Source organism: Somniosus microcephalus, chromosome 5 (genome assembly GCF_052327205.1).
Source record: "Somniosus microcephalus isolate GS21.2 chromosome 5, FLI_Smic_1.0, whole genome shotgun sequence".
Lineage (NCBI taxonomy): Eukaryota > Metazoa > Chordata > Chondrichthyes > Squaliformes > Somniosidae > Somniosus > Somniosus microcephalus.
In genome coordinates, this window is record NC_140991.1 from 14,601,948 (window position 1) to 14,607,971 (window position 6,024).

Consider the following 6,024-nt stretch of genomic DNA (forward strand, 5'->3'; position numbering starts at 1 on the left):
GGAAATAGTGAAATGGGAAACTGTTCAACCTCCTTCACCTCCAGTCCAGATCCAAGGTCGTCCCATCCTGTCACTGAATTACAGTATGCAGACGAAGCTTGCGTCTGCGCACACTGAGGTCGAACTCCAAACCATCGTCAATACCTTCACCAAAGCGTACGAGAGCATGGGCCTTACACTAAACATCCGTAAGACAAAGGTCCTCTACCAATCTGCCCCCACCACACAGTACTGCTCCCCGATTATCAAAATCCATGACAAGGCCTTGGACAACGTGGACCACTTTCCATGCCTCGGGAGCCTACTGTCAACAAGGGCAGATGTCAATGACGAAGTCCAACACTGCCTTCAGTGTGCCAGTGCAGCCTTAGGTCGCCTGAGGGAAGAGAGTGTTTGAAGACCAGGACCTCAAACCCAGCACCAAGCTCATGGTCTACAGGGCAGCAGTGATACCCACCCTCCTATATGCTTCAGAGACATAGACTATGTAAAGCAGGCACCTCAAAGCACTGGAGAGGTACCACTAACGCTGCCTCCACAAGATCCTGCAAATCCAATGGCAGAATAGGTGCACCAACGTCAGTGTTCTCGCTCAGGCCAACATCCCCAGCATCGAAGCTTTGACCACGCTCGATCAGCTCCAATGAACTGGCCACATCGTCGGCATGACCAATACGAGACTCCCAAAGCAAGCGCTCTACTCGGAGCTCCGACACGGCAAGAGAGCCCCAGGTGGGCAGAGGAAACGCTTCAAGGACACCCTCAAAGCCTCCTTGAAAAAAGTGCAACATCCCCACCGACACCTGGGAATCCCTGGCCCAAGACCGCACAAAGTGGAGGAGAAGCATCCGGGAAGGCGCCGAACACCTCGAGTCTCTTCGCCGGCAGCAAGCGGAAGCCAAGCGCAAACAGTGGAAGGAGCGCACGTCAACCCAAGCACCCCACCCACCCGCCCCTTCAACCACCGTCTGCCCCACCTGTGACAGAGACTGTAGGTCCCACATTGGACTCATCAGTCACCTGAGAACTCATTTTTAGTGTGGGAGCAAGTCATCCTCGGTTCTGAGGGACTGCCTAAGAAGGAGAAGGATGCATTGGTTGTCATCTTCCAAAATACTACAGATTATGGAACGGTTCCTGCCGATTGGAGGGTGGCAAATGTAGCCCCACTATTTTAAAAAGGAGGGAGAGAAAAAACAGGGAACTACAGACCGGTTCTTAACATCAGTAGTAGGGAAAATGCTAGAGTCTATTATAAAGGATGTGATAACAGGACACTTAGAAAATATCAACAGGATTAGACAAAGTCAACATGGATTTATGAAATGGAAATCGTGTTTGACAAACCTACTGCAATTTTTTGAGGATGTAACTGGTAGGATAAGGGATGTGGTGTATTTGGATTTTCAGAAGGCCTTTGATAAAGTCCCACATAAGAGGTTAGTGTGCAAAATTAAAGCACATGGGATTAGCGGTAATATACTGGCATGGATTGAAAATTGGTTAACAGACAGGAAACAGAGAGTAGGAATAAATGGGTCTTTTTCGGGGTGGCAGGCGGTGACTTGTGGGGTACTGCAGGGATCAGTGCTTGGGCCCCAGCTATTCACAATATATATCAATGATTTGGATGAGGGAACCAAATGTAATATTTCCAAGTTTGCTGACGACACAAAACTAGGTGGGATTGTGAGTTGTGAGGAGGCTGCAAAGAGGCTTCAAGGCGATTTAGACAAGTTGAGTGAGTGGGAAAATACATGGCAGATGCAGCATAACGTGGATAAATGTGAGGTTAGCCACTTCGGTAGGAAAAACAGAAAGGCAGAGTATTATTTAAATGGTGATAAATTGGGAAGTGTTGATGTACAAAGGGACCTGGGTGTCCTTGTATACCAGTCACTGAAAGCAAACATGCAGGTGCAGCAAGCAGTTAGGAAGGCAAATGGTATGTTGGCCTTCATTGCAAGAGGATTCGAGTACAGGAGCAAGGATGTCTTACTACAGTTATACAGGGCCTTGGTGAGACCACACCTGGAGTACTGTGTGCAGTTTTGGTCTCCTTACCTAAGAAAGGATATACTTGCCGAAGAGGGAGTGCAGCAAAGGTTCACCAGACTGGTTATGGGATGACAGGACAGTTGTATGAGGAGAGATTGGGTCAACTAGGCCTGTATTCACTAGAGTTTAGAAGAATGAGAGGGGATCTCATTGAAACATATAAAATTCTGACAGGGCTAGACAGACTGGATGCGGGGAGAATGTTTCCCCTGGCTGGGGGCTCTAGAACGAGGGTCACAGTCTCAGGATACGGGGTAGGACATTTAGGACTGAAATGAGGAGAAATTTCTTCACTCAGAGGGTGGTGAACCTGTGGAATTCTCTACCACAGAAGGCTATGGAGGCCAAGTCACTGAATATATTTAAGAAGGAGATAGATAGATTTCTGGACACAAAAGACATCAAGGGGTATGGGGAGAGAGCGGGAATATGGTATTGAGATAGAGGATCAGCCATGATCATATTGAATGGCGGAGCAGGCTCTAAGGGCCGAATGGCCTACTCCTGCTCCTATTTTTCTATGTTTCTAACCCCAGATCCCCATAGCTCAGCCTGTCATTCGTGTGCTTTTTCCTACTCTAGTGCTCCTACACAGTGCTCCCCAGTGGCTGCAGCACAGCTGGTGGAAGGCTGCTGAGTTTCCGTGGGGGAGACTTGAGATGGCCTTGTAGGACGACCTCGTCCAGCTGTGGACCTAGAAGGCCCAGCTTTAGACTGCACCACCTCGGCATGTGCGGCAGCAGTCTGGGCTGGTTGGCTGACAGGCAGCTACAAGGGCAATGGTGGCGTGACAGTGGTGGGAGCAGGAATGCTGTCATCCTGAGAGAGGAAAGCAGGTTCCTGCTCCACAGACCCACTGCCACTCCCCCAGGGCAGCGCCTCAGCATTCCTAGAAATCAGTTGGAGCACAGATTGCTGGCCTGCTGCGACACCGTGAAAGCCCCGTTCAATACTGGTAGACATAGCCATGATGGCAGCAGTCAGAGCTTGGGTGGTCGTCACCAAGCAGAGACTGCATGACAACAATCTGAGCTCCTGCTGCAGCACTAAGACGTTGGGTCGCTTCCGCCTGTGCTGCACTCTAAGCTGCAACATCGTTCATCGTGCGCGACATCACATCTGGGTCCCCACAGTTTCTCTTCGGGTGCACCATCATTTCCAGACTGGAAATCCTGGGCTCCATGCTCTGCGCAGAGACCCATGCAATGTTGGAGGCGGACTCCTCCACGCTCCTTGCCATTGCCGAGAGGCTCTCTGGCAGTCTTGCCATTGCACCTATTACTTCTGTGCCCATGCCCATCACCCTTCTTCTGAAGGCCTCCCCATCGAGGTCTGCATCCAAGTCCTGTGCAGCAGAACACGCACATGAACTCGCCCTCTGTAGATGAGGGTAGTGCGTTTGAAGTAGTGTATATGGACTTTAGCAAGGCTTTTGATAAGGTTCCACATGGCAGACTGGTCACGAAGTTAAAAGCCCATGGGATCCAGGGCAAAGCGTCAAGTTGGATTCAAAACTGGCTCGGAGACAAGGAAAACGGAGAGGGTAATGGTTGATGGGTGTTTTTGTGACTGGAAGGTTGTTTCCAGTGGGGTTCCGCAGGGCTCAGTACTAAGTCCCTTGCTTTTTGTGGTATATATCAATGATGATCTAGACTTGAATATAGGAGGTATGATTAAGAAGTTTGCAGATGACACTAAAATCGGCTGTGTGGTTGATACTGAAGAAAGAAGCTGTCGACTGCAGGAAGATATCAATAAATTGGTCAGGTGGGCAGAACAGTGGCAAATGGAATTCAATCCGGAGAAGTGTAAGGTAATGCATCTGGAGAGGGCTAACAAAGAAAGGGAATACACATTAAATGGTAGGACACTGAGTATTGTAGAGGAACAAAGGGACCTTGGAGTGTATGTCCACAGGTCCCCAAAGGTAGCAGGCCAGGTAGATAAGGTGGTTAAGAAGGCATACAGAATGCTTGCCTTTATTAGCCGTGGCATAGAATACAACAGCAGGGGGGTTATGCTTCAACTGTATAAAACTCTAGTTAGGCCTCAGCTAGAGTACTGCGTGCAGTTCTGGTCACCACATTACAGGAAAGATGTGATTGCACTAGAGAGGATACAGTGGAGATTTACAAGGATGTTGCCGGGTGTAGAGAATCTTAGCTATGAGGAAAGACTGGATAGGCTGGGTCTGTTTTCCTTGGAACAGAGGAGGCTGAGGGAAGACCTTATTGAGGTGTATAAAATTATGAGGGGCATAGATAAAGTGGATAGAAAGGACCTATTTCCCTTAGCAGAGGGGTCAAAAACCAGTGGGCACAGATTTAAAGTAATTGGTGGAAGGTTTAGAAGGGATTTGAGGGGGAAATTTCTTCACCCAGAGGGTTGTGGGGGTCTGGAACTCACTGCCTGAAAGGGTGGTAGAGGCAGGAACCCTAACCACATTTAAAAAGTACTTGGATATGCACTAGGGATGCTCTAACCTGCAGGGCTACGGACCAAGAGCTGGGAAGTGGGATTAGGCTGGATAGCTCTTTGTTGGCTGGCATGGACACGATGGGCCAAAATGGCCTCCTTCCGTGCTGTAACTTTCTATGATTCTGGGGCAGTGGGCAGATTCTATGATCTCCAGCACTCTCGTCTCCAGTTGGCTCAGCTCTTGAATCTCCACTCCTGCTCCTGGCGATTATGCGCCACCTTGGCATGTAAGAAAAAGAAGTGTGTGACTGAGTGTGATGCAATGTGTTTGGGTGATGTGCCTGCCATAGTTGAATAGCTGTCATTTCAAACAGGTATACCAATTTGGATACTGTTGAGGGGGATGACTCACCAGGGGAAGGCAGCAGCAGCCAACTTCCTGGCACCAGGGGTGCTTCTGCTGCTCAGGAAGGGAGGAAAAAGAGTGGGAGAGCAATAGTGGTAGGGGATTCTATCGTAAGGGGAACAGATAGGCGTTTCTGTGGCCGTAGACGTGACTCCAGGATGGTTGGTTGCCTCCCTGGTGCCAGGGTCAAGGATGTCACTGAACGGCTGCAGGGCATTCTGAAGGGGGAGGGTGAACAGGCAGAGGTCATGGTTCACATTGGGACCAACGACATAGGTAGGAAGAGGGATAAGGTCCTGCAGCAAGAATTTAGGGAGCTAGGTAGCAGATTAAAGAGTAGGACCTCAAAGGTTGTAATCTCTGGATTACTCCCGGTGCCACGTGCTAGTGAGTATAGGAATAGGAGGATAGAGCAGATGGATGCGTGGCTAAAGAGTTGGTGCAGGAGGGAGGGCTTTAGTTTCCTGGATCACTGGGCCTGCTTCTGGGGAAGGTGGGACTTGTACAAGTCGGACGGGTTGCACCTGAACCAGAGCAGGACAAATATCCTTGCGGGGAGGTTTGCTAGCACTGTTCGGGGGGGTTTAAACTAAAATGGCAGGGAGTTGGGAACCTGAGCAGGGAGACAGAGGAAAGGAAAACAGGGATAAAAGCAAAAGATAGGAAGGAGAAAAACAAAAGTGGCAGTCAGAGAAATCAACGGTTTAAATCAAACATGGCCACAGTAAATAATAATTCTAGTAGGTCTAAGAGCGTTAAAAAAACAAGCCTGAAGGCTTAGTGTCTTAATGCGAGGAGCATTTGTAATAAGGTGGATGAATTGGCTGCGCAAATAGAGGTAAACGAATATGATTTGGTTGGGATTACGGAAACGTGGCTCAAGGATGGCCAAGACTGGGAACTCAGCATCCAGGGGTATTCGATATTCAGGAAAGATAGGCAAAAAGGAAAGGGAGGTGGGGTAGCATTACTGGTTAAAGAAGGGATTAATACAATTGTAATGAAGGATATTAGCTCTGATGATGTGGAATCTGTATGGGTAGAATTGAGAAATACTAAGGGGAAAAAAACATTAGTGGGAGTGGTATATAGACCTCCAAACAGTAAGGCGGAGGTTGGGGATGGCATTAAAAGGGAGATTA